Source organism: Anomaloglossus baeobatrachus, chromosome 6 (assembly GCF_048569485.1).
Source record: "Anomaloglossus baeobatrachus isolate aAnoBae1 chromosome 6, aAnoBae1.hap1, whole genome shotgun sequence".
NCBI classification, from domain to species: domain Eukaryota; kingdom Metazoa; phylum Chordata; class Amphibia; order Anura; family Aromobatidae; genus Anomaloglossus; species Anomaloglossus baeobatrachus.
In genome coordinates this window covers 47,623,266-47,642,258 of record NC_134358.1, presented here as the reverse complement: position 1 = coordinate 47,642,258, position 18,993 = coordinate 47,623,266, and positions in this window count along the sequence as shown.

Here is an 18,993-nt window from a genome sequence, read left to right as displayed (position 1 = left end):
GCGCTGGCTCCTTGCTCTCCTAGGTGCAGTACACATCGGGTTAATTAACCCGATGTGTGCTGCAGCTACATGTCACAGTGCAGAGAGCAGGGAGCCGCGCACACTGCTTAGCGCTGGCTCCTTGCTCTCCTTGCTACAGTATACATCGGGTTAATTACCCGATGTGTACTGCAGCCACATGTCACAGTGCAGGAGCCGGCACTGGCAGCAAGAGCGGAGGCTGGTAACCAGCGTAAACATCGGGTAACCAGGGAAAGGTCTTCCCTTGGTTACCCGATGTTTACGCTGGTTACAGCTTACCGCAGCTGCCAGCGCCGGCTCCTGATCGCTTCATTTCGTCGCTCTCTCGCTGTCACACACAGCGATGTGTGTGTCACAGCGGGAGAGTGACGACCAAAAAATGAAGCTGGACATTCAGCAACGACCGGCGACCTCACAGCAGGGGCCAGGTCGTTGCTGGATGTCACACACAGCGACAGCGACGGGACGTCGCTGCAACGTCACAGAAAATGGTGACGTAGCAGCGACGTCGTTGTCGTCGTCGTTATGTGTGACACCAGCTTAAGAGACAATGACAACATGGCCTAATGAGATAAGTAGACAGCTGCTAATGTTATGAAAACCCTAGATCTTTTCTCACATGGTGTGTCAGCTTCTCTAATAGTATTTATTCACTTCAGTCCTCTCAATGTTTTTGGCCTCTGGTGGTTGGAATAGATGTCGCTGTGAGCTTGGTGGGACATCTTGCTTGAACTTGTATCAGTAAGGCATGATGGCTACTTTGATATCCTATTCACTAGTAAAGGCCCTGTAATACTATTGTATGAACTGAGGATTTCGATTGCGTTAGGGCAATGACAACCAGAGACGAGTTCTTGGTGCAAGAACGTTTATAATATGCAACCGACAATATGTACACAGAACAGAACATAAGCACAGTAGAACATAAACACAGGAAATACCTTCCAGGATCGGAGCAAAGGGGAATTCCCGGGGCCACGCACCGGACTCCCCCAGGGAGACCACCAAGAGCGAACCCCTATACAGGGACTGTCTGGCAATCACCCCAGAAGGCCTAAATGCGCAGCAGCCGGGACACAAAGGGCAATAGGTACAGTCCAAAAATGTCCGTACGTGATGAGAGTCCAGAGTGGTTACGAAACGGAAGGAACCGGGCAGAAGTGCCGACCAAAGACGGCAGACGGAGTCCGGGCACAGCTAGATGAGACCAGGTGAAGTCCAGAGTCGGTGTCGGTTGTTTTTCAAGAGGATCCAAATATCAATCAGGAACCAAGAGCAGCAGGGCAGGAGTACACAGGAAGCAGTATACTCAGGCACTGGACTAAGCTTAGGGGCGGCTTTTAAACAAATGGACAGGAAGTAGGGCAACAGAACAGAAAACTCCATGTTAACAAAGGGCAAGCTCCTTTAAAAGAAAACTGGAAATCCCGGAACTCTGACAGGCCCCTTTACACACTGAGACTTTCTAGCGATCCCACCAGCGATCCCAACCTGGCCGGGATCGCTACAAAGTCTCTGGTGAGTCTCTGGTGAGCTGTCAAACAGGCAGACCTGGCCAACGATGCATCAGCGATCCGGACCTGCAGAACGACCTAGTTAGTCATTGGGGACGTTGTAAAGCAGCTTTTTGAATGGGAAGTCGCTAACGAAGTCGCTGTAAAGTCCCCTTTACACACTGAGACTTTCCAGCGATCATGCTGCACAGCGGGAAACAAAGGACCAAAGAATGGTCCTGAATGATTTGTAGCGATCAGTAACTTCACAGCAGGGGCCAGGTCGCTGATGTGTTTCACACACTGCAATGTCGCTGGGGAGGTCGCTATTACGTCACAAAACCGGTGACGTTACAGCGATATCGTTTGCGATGTTGCAGTGTGTAAATCCACCTTTAGTGTGAAGATGTGGAGAAATGTGACTGAAACGTGTGAGCCACAAGAAACAATGACGTAGTATTCCATGTTGTGACCCATAAAATAAAGATATACAGTGCTTTGCAAAAGTATTCACCCCATTGACATTTTTCATATTTTGCTACCTCACAACCTGGAATTTCACTGTTTTTCAGGGTTTGCATAAGTTCATGTAAAGAACGTGCCTATAACTGTGAAGATTTTATTGTGAAGGAAACAACAAATAGTATAAATAACTGAAAACTTCAATGTGCATAACTATTCACCCCCCTAAAGTCAGTACTTTGAAGAGTTTCGTTTTGCGGCCATTAGGCTATGTGCGCACGTCGCGTAAAAACATGCAGTTACGCTGCGCTTTGTAGCGCAGCGTAACTGCATGCGTCCTGCGTCCCCTGCACAGTCTATGGAGACTGTGCAGGGGCCGTGCGCACGTGGCGTTTAAGAGCGCAGCGCTTCGGCTACTGCCGAAGCGCTGCGCAAAAAGAAGTGACATGTCACTTCTTTCCTGCGCTTTGCCGGCAGCTCCTGCTCTGTCTATGGCAGGAGCTGCAGGCAGAGCGCATGGAATCGGCGCTCACTACGGACATTTCTGCAGCGATCTAAAGCGCACATGTGCTCTTCAGATCGCTGCAGAAATTTCTGCAGGGCTTGTACGCAACGTGCGCACATAGCCTTATAGCTGCAATTCGCTTTGGATAAGTCTCTATGAACTTTCCACATCTCGCCACTGGGATTTTGGCCCATTCCTCAAGGCAAAACTGCTCCAACTCCTTCAAGTTAGATGGCTTCCTCTGGTGAACAGCAATCTACAAGTCTGACCACAGATTCTCAGTTAGATTAAGGTCTGGGCTGTGACTCGGCCTCTCCAATACATTTACACATTTCCCCCTAAACCACTCGAGTGTTGATTTAGCAGTATGCTTTGGGTCATTGTCTTGTTTGATGGTGAACTTCTGTTCCAGTCTGAAATCACTGACAGACTGAAACAGGTTTCCCTATATTTCTCTCCATTTTCTCTGTCCCAACTGCAGAAAAACAACCACACCGTATGATGCTGCCACCAGAATGTTTCACTGTGGGGATGGTGTTCTTGGTGTGATGAACTGTGCTGGTTTGACGGCAAACATACCTTGGTGGCCAAAAACTTCATTTGTAATCTCACCTGACCATGGCACCTTCCTTCATACATTTGGGGAGTCTCCCACATGTCTTTTGGCAAAATCAATATGAGGCTTCAAATTTTGATAGACATTTTTCTGGCCACTCTTCCATAAAGGCCATCTCTATGGAGTGTATGGCTTATTGTAGTCATATGGATAGATATTCCAGTCTTTGCTTTGGAGCTCTGCAGCTCCCCCAGGGTTACCTTTCATCTCTGTGCGGCCTCTCATATTAATGCCCCCTTGCCCGGGCTGAGAGTTTTGTTGAGTGGCCCTCTCTTGGCAGGTTTGTTGTGGTACAATGTTCTTTCCATTTGATGATAATAGATTTGATGGCGTCTGGGAGATCATCAGAGATTGAGATTTTTCTTTAGAACCCATCCCTGACTTGTACTTCTCAAAAACTTTGTCTCGGACTTGTTTTCAGATCTCCTTGGTCTTCATGGTTTTGTTTGGAGATCTCCTTGGTCTTCATGGTGTTGCTTGGAGATCTCCTTGGTCTTCATGGTGTTGTTTGGAGATCTCCTTGGTCTTAATGGTCTTATTTGGAGATCTCCTTAATCTTCATGGTGTTCTTTGCAGATCCCCTAGGTCTTCATGGTATTGTTTGGAGATCTCCTTGGTCTTAATGGTCTTATTTGGAGATCTCCTTGATCTTCATGGTGTTCTTTGCAGATCCCCTAGGTCTTCATGGTGTTGTTTGGAGATCTTGGTCTTCATGGTGTTGTTTGGAGAGCTCCTTGGTCTTCATGGTGTTGTTTGGAGATCTTCTTGGTCTTCATGGTATTGTTTGGTTAGGGAATTAAGCCTATTGCTTAATTGTGTTGCAGCCTCTGTGGCCTTTCAGAAAAGGTGTGTATACACTGACTGATACCAACTGCGCCTGCCTGCCTCTCTTGGATATACCACTAGGGCTACAAGATGTGTAAAAATATTAGCTTTTTACTTTCATCAGATAAAACCAATTTAATAAAAAAAAAAAGTTCTTACAATGTATTTTTTATTCTTTTATTTTTATAATTTGTTTCCATTTTTTTCCTTTCTATTTTAATTTTAACCATAATGTGATGTCCTATATTGCATTTATGGGACTTTACTATTTAACTGCCCTGCAAGTCTTTAATATTAGACAATCCTGGTGTCTTGCTAGGTATGGGGAAGTACCAAGTGAACGGCAAAAGGGAAGGGCAACCCTGTGTCTAGGGAAGGGGAAGATGGTGACCCCTGACCAAACCTACCGCTAGTCCCTGGGGTCCCTTAGAACCCTAGATAGGTTCCGCACCTATGCGCTGACCTGGATACCTGACCCTAGGTATCCCTAGTGCTGGGCTCTAAATAAGGAATGGGAGGGATGGCCTCTTCATTAATCCCACTAAACACTACAGACGACACAAGGAGGACACACAGGGGGAAAATGCATGAACTACTTATCTACAGATTATTTAGGTAGAAGTTCAGCAAACAACACCACAGGAGAGTACAAGCCACCTGCTTGCAATCAAGGCTTGAATGAACTGAAACATATCACCAACACCAGTCCAAGGAAGGAAGGGGGATTTAAGCACATGGAGAATACTGATGATCAACAACTGGGTGGAAGGTGAGCTTCTACTGGGTCCAAAAGGAGGAGAGATGAATCCAGCAGGAAATCTACCTATACCAATGAATACTGACAGCAGGTGTGTCGCCCTGGGCAAGCCAGGGGACACGGGTCACAACACCACCACACCCCACACTCCAGGTAGGCACATCAATGCTAACCAGAAATCCTTGTTGCCTTCCTCCAGGAGTTTGATGATGCACACCAGGGGGTGGGCCAGGCGGTTGGCTCCGCCCACCGAGGAGCTCACAACTCTGGAGGCAGGAAGTCCCAGGCAGTCGAGCCCAGGCAGGGCAAGAGTGAAGTAGAGTCTAGTCAGGGAGGAGGAAGTAGAAGGAGTGGAGGAGTAGTCTAGACAGGGCTAAAGTAAACAGCTAAGTGAAAGTGAAGGAAGAAAGGTGGAAAAGGAGGAAAGCAAGCGAAGTGACAGCAGAGAAAGAAAGCCTGAAGGGTCCAGCTTTGTGGAGGGCCAGATCAGCAAGGTCAGCGACGGCGGTGACTGTCTGGAGGGGGACCGTTTGGAAGTTCCTGGAAGGACCCCGTTGGCTGTGTGCCCGGAGGTCTGGAGCAGTGTTCCGAAGGACAGTCAGCACCAGGGCAGGGGCCTCTCGGACCCCGGCAAGGCTAGGAGTCGCCAAATTTGCCGAATCCGTCAGTGACGGGGACGCAGATCCCCCAACAACCAAGTCCCGATTGAAGGCAACAGCCCAACCTGAACCGGGGAGACACCGCCACCGCCAGGGCACCAGTTTCCCCAGGGCCAGCGCCTGCAAGCAAAGTGTAGAGCTCCTCCGGCCCAGATTGCAGTCGGGGAGCGGGTAACCGGAGGGAATCCACCGCTACCACAAGTCAAACATAGGTGCAAGGAAGAGGGACATCACCGTCACCTACCGGGAGTGCAGGTGCAGCCGTCTGTGGGACCGTCCTACCAGCCGTTTGGTTTACCGTACAAACTGTGTCCGTGTCTCAGGCTGAGTGAGTACCACAGTGCCGCAAGGCACAGCGCTGCCCCCGCGTCCCTGCGCCCATCAGGCCCCGCACCTACTTCCCCATCACCGGGCCCCGGGATCACCAACCCCTACCCACGGAGGGGCAACACAACAACTGGCTGCTCCGCATCACCATCCCCGGGATCCCCATATTGAGCAGCGGTGGTGAAATCACCACAACCGTGGGTGGCGTCACGAACTATAACAATCCCCACACCCAACCACAAAACCCCCCTTTCACTCACAGGCGAGGAGTGTCGCTCGAGAAACCCCGGGATCCGGCCCACAGCTCGAGCCACCACTGAGCAGCTGCCAGACCCGAGCAGAAGGGGTGAGCGCGGTGTGCTGACACCCTCCTCCCCGCCCGCGACAACTTGGCGTCACGAACAGGATCCTACCGCTCTGCCGTCAGGTAGAGGTGCGCCTTGTTACCGCCGGAGGTATCCGGCAGGAAAATTTCAGAAGCCGCCATCTTTGGCGCGAAAAGTTCCCGCTCGAGCGTCTTCTCGAGCAGTAGAGGCGCGAAGGCCAAAACTCCGCCCCGAGAGAGGAGGGGCCGGAAAGAGCTAAGGGGGACGGAAACAAGATGTCTGCGCCCGACGGAGCCGCTGGAGGAGCGGCGGTCGCAGCCGCAGCGGCACCCGTGGATGGGAATGGGCCTGCCCAGGTCCCGGCCGTACCGGCGGGAGGTGCCGCGGCCCCCGCGCTTGCTCAGGTCATGCCGTTTTCCTTGCCCTATGCGCCTGGAGCTGCCTGGCTACCGCGGTATGACGGGAAACCGGATGCCCTACAGGCCTTCCGGAAAAAGCTTAACCCGTTGCTAGAGCTGTACCCCCTGACTGATAAGCAACGTGCAGCGATAGTGCTAGGCCAGTTAACAGGTGCGGCGGAGCAGGAAGCGGAGACCTGGGCCGAGGGGGACCGGCTCTCTGTAGCCACCATCTTCGAGAAGCTACAGACTGCCTTCGAGACCCGGACTGAAGCTGAGCTGAGGAAGCAGTTTTACCAGTGCCGGCAACGAGCTGGGGATAGCATTCGGGACTATGCTCTACGTCTGCAGACCGCCCTCCGCACGCTGAAGCGGGTGAACTCTATTAATGAGGCGGATAGTAACAAGATGTTAGTGGAGCAATTTGCGCAGGGGATGAGGTCCCCTGAGGATCGTAAACAACTCCGGCTGTGGGCCCTGGAACACCCTGATGTGGACTTTGCTGTGTTAAAGGAGCGGGCTATCAAAGCACTACAGCCCCCAGCTGCTGAAGTTCTGGAACCCGCCCCGTGGCCCGTCGAGACAGCTCCCGTTGTGGCGGCCTCAGCCAAACCAACCTCTTTAATGCCTGCAGCCCCGAGCAGCACAGTAGAAGAGCTGGCAGCCCAGGTCCGTCGCATGGACGGAGACCTTGCCAAGATCCTTGCTGCGCTACAACCTCTGACCAGATCTCAGCCTCCAGTGCAGATACAGCTTGCTGACAGTCCTGAAGATGTTCCCTGGATGCAGCGGAGAAGCGCTAACAACCCGCGGAGCAGACCCCCAATCTGCTACAAGTGCCATAAGCCGGGCCATTATTACCGACAGTGCCCGTTAAACGAGCAACCCCTGGGGCCCCGGGCCAATCCTCAGGTGTAGAACACCGTGGCCCCCCGGACTGGCGAGACCGATATATCGGGGCCCGCCCTATCATCCCTGTGGCTGTGGACGGCATACCAGTGATGGCTCTCTTGGACACTGGATCACAGGTAACTACCATACCGTACACGTTGTATCAGCAGTATTGGGCCACAGACGAGCTGGCGCCTCCAGACAATAGTATAAATTTGATTGCCGCTAATGGACTTCCATTGACCCAGGTGGGGTATAAACAAGTGGCTATGACAGTGGGGCAAGCTGAACTGCAACACCAGGGTATGATTGTGATCTTGAATGAACCCAGTGATCATAACCCGAAAATAGTGCTGGGAACCAATGTGATGGAACACTGCATGGCTGATGTGTTGAACCTATTGCAACAGCTAGCCGCCACAGCGGCGGGGAGCCGGCAGAGGGCTGTGCAGCGTGAGATCCGCGCCCTGATGTACCGCCAGCATGTAAGCTCAACAGGAGGGGAGATTGGTGGAGTGAGAGTGATGGATGTTGCTCCATTGACTGTGCCCCCTAGGAGTGAGATGATGATCTGGTGTAGGGCAGCAGTAGGGCCTCAGGGGCGTGACTACCCTGCGATGATGGAGCCCATGCCCTCCGAGCACTGGCCCACTGTAGTGGCCGCCCGAGGGGTGGTAGATGTGAAGAAAGGGAGAGTGCCCGTGAGAGTGTTGAACTGTGGGGAGGAAGAAGTCAGGCTCCCCCGGTATGCCACCATTGCCAAGCTGCTCACCCTGGACCCTCACACTATCCATGAAGCCAGTCCATCCACACTCCCACCTACCCCCAGCACTTCCCCACCCCAGGGGGACACAAAGGAGTGGCACCAACAGCTACATGTAGGCACTGATGATACCCCTACACATCACAGGGCCGGGGTACACAGGGTGGTGCAGGAGTACGAACAGGTTTTCAGTAAGCACCCCCTAGACTTTTGGCGGATCAAGGGGGTCCAACACCACATTCCCACAGGTGAACATCCCCCTATCAAAGAGAGGTATAGACCTATTCCCCCTGCACATTACCATTGTGCCAAAGATATGTTGAGGAATATGAAGGAGGCAGGGGTTATTCGGGACAGCTGTAGTCCCTGGGCCGCTCCGTTGGTACTGGTCAAGAAGAAGGATGGTACCATGCGGATGTGTGTGGACTACCGGAAGATCAACCAGATAACCCATAAAGATGCCTATCCCTTACCTCGTATTGAAGAGTCTTTGGCTGCACTGAGAACTGCAAACTACTTCTCGACCCTTGACCTCACCAGCGGATACTGGCAAGTGGCCGTGGCCCCCGAGGACCGGGAGAAGACCGCCTTCACCACCCCGATGGGGCTCTGCGAATTCAATAGCATGCCGTTTGGGCTGTGCAATGCCCCCGGGACCTTCCAACGGTTGATGGAGTGCTGTCTGGGACATTTAAACTTCGAGACCGTCCTGCTGTATTTGGATGATGTGATTGTTTATTCCCAGACGTATGAAGCCCATCTGGAGCACCTGGCCGAGGTGTTCGCGTCCCTTGCCAAGTACGGGATGAAGTTGAAGCCCTCAAAATGCCACCTGCTGAAACCCAGGGTTCAGTATCTAGGGCATGTGGTGAATGCGGATGGTGTCGCCCCCGACCCTGAGAAGATTACTGCCATCCAGAGCTGGCCGAGACCAACTACAGTGAGGGAAGTAAGGCAGTTTCTGGGTCTGGTGGGGTACTATCGGCGCTTTATAAAGGGGTACACGAAGATGGCTGCCCCCATGCAAGATCTCCTCGTGGGACAGACCAAAGGTGGTAGACCCATTGGAGCCCCACTGTCGTGGGAGGACAAACATGAGGAGTCCTTTTGCCAGTTGAAGGCGGCCTTGACCGGAGAAGAGGTCCTGGCGTACCCTGACTATGGGCGCCCGTTCATCCTCCACACGGACGCCAGTAATGTGGGGGTAGGAGCGGTCCTATCCCAGGTCCAGGATGGAAAGGAGAAGGTGATTGCCTACGCTAGCCGAAAACTCCGGCCGACCGAAAGGAACCCCGAGAATTATAGCTCCTTCAAACTCGAGCTATTGGCGTTGGTATGGGCTATCACGGAGCGGTTCCGCCACTACTTGGCGGCAGCAACCTTCACCGCGTTTACGGACAACAATCCGCTGACTCACCTGAACACGGCCAAGTTGGGCGCGCTGGAGCAGCGGTGGGTAGCCCGGCTAGCCAACTATGATTTCACCATAAAGTACCGAGCTGGTCGTGTCAACATAAATGCTGATGCACTCTCCCGGATGCCCCATTTGTCAGAAGAGGGGTGCGAGGATGACGACCTTGAGGAGATCGAGTTGCCTGCGTTTCACCAGCCGCCTACTGAGAGGGTACAAGTATGCCAGCAGAGGGTAGATCTGGACCCACGGCCCAGTCAAGAGTGGCAGGACGCCCAGGACCAAGCGCCGGCTGTCCGCCTTGTCAAGACTCTGGTGGAACAAGGTGCTATGGGAATAGACCCTGCCGCGCCAGCCGAAGCCCAACGCTTGTGGAAAGAACGAAAACGGCTTTACCTACACCAAGGGAGGCTGTACCGTGAGCTGATCAACCCGAAGACCCATGAGAAGATATGCCAGTTGATCGTTCCTCAAGCTGATGTCGCTACTGTCCTGCGGGCATACCATGATGGTGCTGGCCACTTCGGGTGGAAGAAGCTGGAGATGCTGTTGAGGGAGCGGTTCTATTGGAGTGGGATGCGTGAATCGGTGGAAGCCTGGTGCCGAGAGTGCGGTCCTTGTACACTGAGGAGAAAGGACGAGACTAGCCAGAGGGCACCGTTACATCCCATAGTCACCCATCAGCCGCTGGAGCTGGTCGCCCTGGACCATGTCAAGCTCACCCCTAGCCGAAGTGGGTACACCTACGCATTGACCATGGTAGACCACTACTCAAGATTTATGGTGGTAGTCCCCGTTAAGGACCTAACTGGTCGAACCGCTGCTCGAGCGTTCCAGGCTTATTTCTGCCGACCCCATGGGTACCCCGAGAAGGTGCTGACTGACCAAGGCCCGGCTTTTGAAGCAGAGGTGTTTCACGAATTCTGCCAGTTGTACGGCTGCAAGAAGATCCGGACCACTCCGTATCACGCCCAAACCAACGGCATGTGCGAGAAGATGAACCACTTGGTCCTGGGGCTCCTCAAGACGTTACCGCTGGAGGAACGGAACATGTGGCCGGAAAAGCTACCTGACTTGGTTGACATGTACAATAATATCCCGTCCAGTTCGACGAAGTGCACCCCAGCGTATTTGATGAGGGCTCGGCCTGGCCGCCTGCCGGTGGATCTGGAGATGGGGTTGGAAGCACCGGAAGCACTCCCTTCAACGGCGGAGTGGGAAAGTCGGAGGAGGGCGCAGTACCGGCAAATCCAGGAGTATGTGGAGAAAAACCTCAGTCGAAGTCGAGAGCAGCAGGAGCACCGGTTCAATCAGAAGGCGCCCGCAGGTCCTTTCCAGCCAGGAGATGTGGTGCTGAAACGGAAGAGAAAAGCCCACAAGCTGGATGATCAGTGTGGAGCAAGTCCCTTACGTCATACAACCCACAGAATGGGGAGATGGGAAGACCTACCAGATCAGTCGTGACCAAGGGGGCACCCTAGCCACAGTTTCTCGGGACCATCTAAAAAAATGCCCCCCAGCGTTAAAGACAGAGGCTGAAGTACCGGTTCCTCCACAAGTGGAGAAGGCAGCAGAGGTAATCCACACTGTAATGGGTGACTTCCCAGCAAACTGGCCTACACAGAACGGCGCGGTGATTCTTCCAGTGATACTGTTCCCACAACCCGTGGATGAAGAAGTAGTGGAAGCGGTTAACCGTGAGCCAGAACCAGTGCCAGTACCCAGCCCCCCTACACCTCCGCCTGCCCCACACTGTAGCAGGGAGGAGGAACCGATTGTTCCCTCTACCCCACTGTCTAGCACCACTGACACCAGGCCCCGAAGGTCCACCCGTTCCAACCTAGGTAGACCCCCACTTAGGTACAGGGAGACCGTTCTATGAGTGAAAGGGGTCCGCAAATGTAAAAGAGTGTTGTTGTTGTTGTTTGAAAGTTTGCAAAAGAATGATAAGGAAAATGAAAATGCCTGAAGTTTAACCTGATTTGCTGATGTGATTGAACCGGCAGGAGCCGGCACCGTTGTCCCCGTGGGGACCGTTTAAGTTTTGCATGGGAACTATCCATGGACAAGCCCGTGAACTTGCAGGGCACCACAAACGTTAAGTGGCTTGTAAATATGTTGGTTACCGTTACCGTTTCCGCAATACCGTCTCCGGAGAGGCAGGTTGGAGGGAGGGCCCTGAGCAGAGCAGGCCAGGGCCCAGCCACCAAAGGAACCGGTGGCCACCCTCTGGAGGGGAAGGACAGATCCCGCTCGGGTAACTTGTGCTGGACTGTGGGTCAAGGGGTGCTGCCTGGGTTTTAGGGGCAGCATCAGGGCCAGGTTGCTTGGGTGGGAGAGAGCGGAAACCGTGACCGTAAACCGTTGCAACGTTTAAGTAAATGTGCCTCCCGTCTTGGGAAGAGTTTTGATTAAAAATGTTATTTATGTTTGTTTAACCTTGTTACCCCTTTTTACAGAAAAATAAAACCGGTGTAGGACGGCAGCCCGCGGACGGTCTGCATTTTGCTAAGGGGGAATGTGTCGCCCTGGGCAAGCCAGGGGACACGGGTCACAATACCACCACACCCCACACTCCAGGTAGGCACATCAATGCTAACCAGAAATCCTTGTTGCCTTCCTCCAGGAGTTTGATGATGCACACCAGGGGGTGGGCCAGGCGGTTGGCTCCGCCCACTGAGGAGCTCACAACTCTGGAGGCAGGAAGTCCAAGGCAGTCGAGCCCAGGCAGGGCAAGAGTGAAGTAGAGTCTAGTCAGGGAGGAGGAAGTAGAAGGAGTGGAGGAGTAGTCTAGACAGGGCTAAAGTAAACAGCTAAGTGAAAGTGAAGGAAGAAAGGTGGAAAAGGAGGAAAGCAAGCGAAGTGACAGCAGAGAAAGAAAGCCTGAAGGGTCCAGCTTTGTGGAGGGCCAGATCAGCAAGGTCAGCGACGGCGGTGACTGTCTGGAGGGGGACCGTTTGGAAGTTCCTGGAAGGACCCCGTTGGCTGTGTGCCCGGAGGTCTGGAGCAGTGTTCCGAAGGACAGTCAGCACCAGGGCAGGGGCCTCTCGGACCCCGGCAAGGCTAGGAGTCGCCAAATTTGCCGAATCCGTCAGTGATGGGGACGCAGATCCCCCAACAACCAAGTCCCGATTGAAGGCAACAGCCCAACCTGAACCGGGGAGACACCGCCACCGCCAGGGCACCAGTTTCCCCAGGGCCAGCGCCTGCGGGCAAAGTGTTGAGCTCCTCCGGCCCAGATTACAGTCGGGGAGCGGGTAACCGGAGGGAATCCACCGCTACCACAAGTCAAACATAGGTGCAAGGAAGAGGGACATCACCGTCACCTACCGGGAGTGCAGGTGCAGCCGTCTGTGGGACCGTCCTACCAGCCGTTTGGTTTACCGTACAAACTGTGTCCGTGTCTCAGGCTGAGTGAGTACCACAGTGCCGCAAGGCACAGCGCTGCCCCCGCGTCCCTGCGCCCATCAGGCCCCGCACCTACTTCCCCATCACCGGGCCCCGGGATCACCAACCCCTACCCACGGAGGGGCAACACAACAACTGGCTGCTCCGCATCACCATCCCCGGGATCCCCATATTGAGCAGCGGTGGTGAAATCACCACAACCGTGGGTGGCGTCACGAACTATAACAATCCCCACACCCAACCACAAAACCCCCCTTTCACTCACGGGCGAGGAGTGTCACTCGAGAAACCCCGGGATCCGGCCCACAGCTCGAGCCACCACTGAGCAGCTGCCGGACCCGAGCAGAAGGGGTGAGCGCGGTGTGCTGACACCCTCCTCCCCGCCCGCGACACAGGCACAATGGAAAGTCAGAAAGCAGTCTCTGCAGCCAAACGCTGTGACCTTCTATGGCCAGAAACCACATGACTGTCTATCACCCGTGACACCTGGAGGTCCTTTTGCTTCCAATCCTGGCTGTTAATGGGTTACTGTAACCGCTCTTGTTTTGCCAGTAAGATCACCCATTACATGCATGTTTTACTTTGTACAGAAACTACAACCCATTGAGGAAAGGGTAAACATACCTGGGCAGCCAAACAGGGACCCAAGAGGTAAGAGGGCCACATACAGCTCAAAAGCAGGAGGAATTGTGCATTATGATGAGCAATTGGGCTTCAAAAAGCCCATATATTGTCCCTGCACAGGGGCCCTCTTTTGTCTGTGTCCTCCAGTGCTTTGAGGACATATATGTATATCAATTATATTATAATAATAATAATAATAGTAATAGTAATAATAATAATAATAATAATAATAATAATAAAATAATAATAATAATAAATATAGCTGCTAACTAAAAAATAATAAATCAAAATGTAAATTCTTTCCCAAGCTTTGACCTGCAATTTGAGAATGGTTTGATGCTTTATGCTATCTTGGCCATCGGCAGTCATGACCACAGAATGGATTTATTTGGTCAAATATAGCCCATTTTCTCCATTTCAATAAACATTTCCAGTCGAAAAGCCATGAAATGCATAATTAATCCCTCATTCTGTTAGAGAGGATTAGTCACTTTATGTTTCTGCACCATAATTAAATAAAGCAATGAATGATCAAAGAGCGTCCCAGCTCTGTGCCGATTTATCGAGCAAAACTCATGGGAAACAAGTCGATGTAAAGAATAATCTTGAAGAAAGGATTATCCTCCCGCTATGAAAGACTGGAAATGGCTTGAACAGTTTAGTCTTTTCAGAGGTTAAAAAAAGAAAACAAAACCAAGAGGCCCATGAAGGGTTGGACTGGCCCACAAGAAACCCAAAGGCAAAGGCGGGAGCAGTATCTTTACTCCCTACAGCTATGTCCGTGGTGTCTTCATGTGGACCAAGGCTGTAGGATGAGGTCCCCCATTGACTTCCTTCTGTTAAAATTTAACGTACAGTAAGTATCTTGACCCTGGGAATAATTACGTTCTTTGGGTTATCTGACAAAATGACTTTGGACCTAGAGTTGGCGCAAATCGATTTGCATGGACCTGGTGCACAAAAACCCTGAGAATCTCCTCTTGTCTCCCGACATTCGTGGCTCTTGTTTTTCCTTGCCCAGCTTGTACAATGTCACGTGAGTATTAAATCCCAACAATAACGTTGCGCTAGGTCAACTAATCCAAAAAAGAGCCACAAATGCCGTCAAGTAAGAAGAGTCCTGAGGGGTCCCATCGAGCGGCCATAGATTAATGACATGACAATTGGATGATATGATCGGTGCGTGCAGCCAATGATAATATCTAGTTGAGATGCAATCAATGGTGCAGTTTGTTGAGCCCATAAAATCATATCTAATGATGGCCCCCAAAAAATAAAAAATAAATTGCAGTTCAACACTAGGCTCAACTAAGCAAAAAACATACAAAAATATCTTGGCAATATAAAAAAAGTGAGGGGAACTTAACTCAAAGTTTATTTCACCAGCATTTTTATGATGTACAACCTCTAAATAACTTGTTGACTTCTTGCCCTTCCCACTGTTTTTCTAACACCATCGGCACTCCCAGAGTGGGAGCACCGATGTCACCCTCCATTCACCGCTCCGGTCTCTGTGCCTCCTTACCGGTCCCACGGCCTCCAAGTCTCCCCAGTACTCCCGTCATCACCCCCGCGGCTCCCTGTGCTGGAGCGCCGATGGCCTGCTCCAGCCTCTCCCTCCCCCTTGCTTTCTGGTCTGACACCTGGGTCCTGAGATCCACGTATCTGCACTAGGGTACTCACTCTCCCCTATTCTTAAAGGGCCAACACCACCCTACCTGGATGTTCACTAGTTTCACCACTGCAATAATACAACACAAGGTAAGGAAGACAGACAGAGGGAAAAAGACACAAAAGGAAAACACTCCTAGTTCCTTCAATGCAGCAAAACACCACAGATGCAATAGTCAGGACTCATCAGCTATTCCCAGAGACAGGCTCCTTACAAAGTTGTCAGTATAAGAATAAGTTTCTATAACCGGCATCTCATGATAAAACACATGACTTTTTATTGCAAAAGGGGAGTGGTCACTAAAGAGCTGCACCTGAGATTAAGGCTACAAAGAACAGCCAGATAAGAAAGAGTCCTTAACCCCTGCCAGCACTAAAGGAAAGTAGATACATTCAAATACCAGTTGTAGACTTACAACCAATAAGGTGTTGTGACCTTCTGGTCCCAGACTCACAGGCAGGGGTGGAACATTCGTGGTTACAGGGATCGTGACTGGGCCCAGGGGTTCAGGGGGCCCTCTGACCTGGGTTAGTAGATACCAGGAAAGGGACAGTATATACCAGTAGGGCCCAGGATGGGGACATATACACCAGGATGAGGACATATCTACCAGGATAGAGACATAGGTACCAGGATGGGGGAGATATATACCAGGATGGAGACATATATACCAGGATGAGGACATATATCCCAGGATGAAGGACATAGATACCAGAAAAGGGGACATTTTTACCAGGATTGGGTCACACTGTTTATACCAGGATGTGGCCTAGAATGGGGAACATATATACCAGGATAAGGGACATAGATACCAGGATGGGGTCACATATCCCAGGATGTGGCCTAGCATGGGGAACATATATACCAGGATAGGGGACATATACCAGGATGGGGCGCATATATACCATGATGGGGGACATATTTACCAGGATGAGGTAAACTAGAACAGGATGGGGGGCATTACTACATAATGGGGGGGCAACTTGTATGTCTATAGTATTTAGAACACTAAATGTATACACACATCTGACTGACATGCGGGGAGGGGTGCAGGTCCAAATTTTGCATCGGGGCCTATGGAACTCTAGTTACACCACTGCTCGTAGAGGTCTACCTAGAGCGGGACACACTCATAACATTAGCCAGACATAATTACAACACATGTAATAAGCCATAAGCCACATAAAAGTTCTACGTAATCTTCTGCAACCACGTGGATCTGGCAAGAGAACAACTAATGTCTTCATTAATATCGGAGCCTTGTGCTGTCTGGGATACCTGTGTGAGCTGTGTCCATCCTTCCTCTTCATATACAATAGACTGAAGGTTTGAACTTCCGATAACTCCATGCAAATAGCAGTAAAGCAGGTGTGCAGGTTACACTGTGTAAGCCATGACTGTATGGGAGCAGATGTTCTGTCCAGACAAGCTATCGCTCAGGCTTGCATAAATCCAGATGTCAAAGATCTAACATGTTGGTTTTTGGTTGATGTAATGTCATTGACTATGGTGAATATTAGAGAATGAGAAGATAGCATTCCAGGAATGACCAAAAAGTGAAATATATGGTAGCATGCAAAAGTTTGGGCACCCTTGGTCAAAATTAATGTTATTGTGAAAAGCTAAGCAAGCTGAAGATGAAATTATTTCTAAAAGGCATAAAGTTAAAGATTACACTTCCTTTGTATTTAAAAAAAAAATAACTTTTGGATGCCACTGTATCTGGGATATTGCATCGCCCCAAATGAAGAAAAAGTTCCCTGCCAGGTTGAAGTATGAGCACATTTATATCAGTCATGAAAATAGACATTGAGTCGAATTTCTTAAAATTTGAAGGTCCTGGCGAATTCAAACAATTTGCAATTTGGCACAAGTTTTTTTTCCAATTCTTGATATACTAAAATCAAGGAGGGCAGTTTAAGTCCCCTCAGTCATAATTTTACTACTGAAGAAAAATACTAAACCAAAGCTAGTTTGTCTGAGAAAGTGTACTTCCTTGTGAGACAGACAAGTCATAAGGGAATCTTTTTTTGTTTCTTTTGCATTTTCGATTTAAAATCTTTCTTTTAATTTTATTTTTTTTTATTTTTTAAAGATAAAAAAAAAATTCTCGACATTCCAGAAATGTTAATGCAACTGTCGACCTTACAAAGTATTTGCGTCCTAAAAGTTTATAGCGTAAAAGTCATCCTAATTTCTTCACAAATCAATAGTACACTCCTTTTTAACACCTTAAATACCTAGGACGTATATATACGTCCTAGGTCGGCTCCCTCCCTTTAATGCGGGCTCGCCCACATTTTCTTGCAAATTGTGCTGATCTGATCTGCAGACTTGCAACTAACAAACAAGTGTGCATCTCCGATCCACCACCACCTGTTAACCCCTTAGATTGTGCTGCCAAATTTGTGATGTGATTGTGTCGCCCAGGGTTATGGGGTATTCGGTCCCGGGCAGTGTACTAATCTGGTAACTTCTTCCCCTGCACCTGTCTGTGGTTATTGGGTACCCATGGAGTAGAGCAGCTGGGGGTCCCTGTCCGGTGGTCTTCCACTGCTGTCCTTATGATAGTAGCGTGAACCCTGTGGGGTTGGAGTCTCTGGTCCTGTGCCCGGTTCTCCCTTTGCTACTGAGTCTTTGGATTTTTAAGGTCAGCGAGGTCCCCTCGCTGTGCAGGTGTTATCAGGATCTGACTGGAGCTGATGCCTAACCTAGGGTCCTGTACCCCATTGGTGCATAGTTCGGGAGTACTCCACCATACGGCAACTACCCTCCTGGGCACCAGGTTACTGCTCACTCCAAGTCAGTCCGTCTCTTCACCTCCACTTTCACTGCCCAACTCTGCTGTTCTGACTACTGTTTCTGTCTGACTCTCCACAGTCTGCCCTTCCCACCTGGTCAACTAGTGGACTGGACTGGCTCCACCTCTAGGTGTCCATCCATTGGTCCGACCCCAGCTTTGTACCATTCTATGGGGGAATGTTGGGGAAAACTGGAATTATCTGGAGTGTTTGTGTGTTACCGGCACTGGTCTTCTGGGGCCCTAGGGGGTAGGCCCTGCATCCCGGTGAAGATGCAGAACCTTGTAGCTCCCTGATGGCTTCAGTGGCACTACATGATCACGGGGCACCAATGGGTTGTCATGAGAGCGCGGGGGTCAGATGATGACCTCTATTGCTTTCATGACTCACTTCCTCTAAATGCCGGCACAGCAACGGCATTCACAGGAGAAATAGCAGAAGAGATTGGACAGTGCAGGCACAAAGTTCCCTAGGGGTACTAGAAAAATCTGTAAAAAATAAGTTTTTAAAAAGATGAAAAAATAAAAAAAAACCTAAAAGTTCAAATCACAACAATTAAAAAACCCACACATTTTTGTAATTGCCACATTCAGAAATATACGATGTATTTAACTATAATATAAATTACTCTGATCAATAAAAGGCATAGGTAAAAAAAATGCCAGGAGGTGCAAATCTGGTGTTGAAATCAAGGTGCAAATGTGACGCCCTGGCACAGCCAGGTTGTCACAGAAAGAGTTAATCCTCCTTGGTAATATGATCTCACACCGGTGCAGCCAGACAAGCACAGCCCCCAGTGTAAGGGAAAAGCAGAGGAGAGGGGAGGGGCTGGAGCAGAGAGTGTGTGGAGGGCAGACAGGACAGAGGTCTGGAGTCTAGCTCCCAGGTGGGGAGTGAAGCATCTCCAAAAGGGCCGGGACAGGCCGTAGTGAGGAAGGGGCCAGAACAGGTAGCTGGAGCCGGGCGGTGGCCCCTCGGTACCTGGGTACCCGGATCACTACAGGGGAGTAAATTCCCCGTTCCCGGCTGAGGAG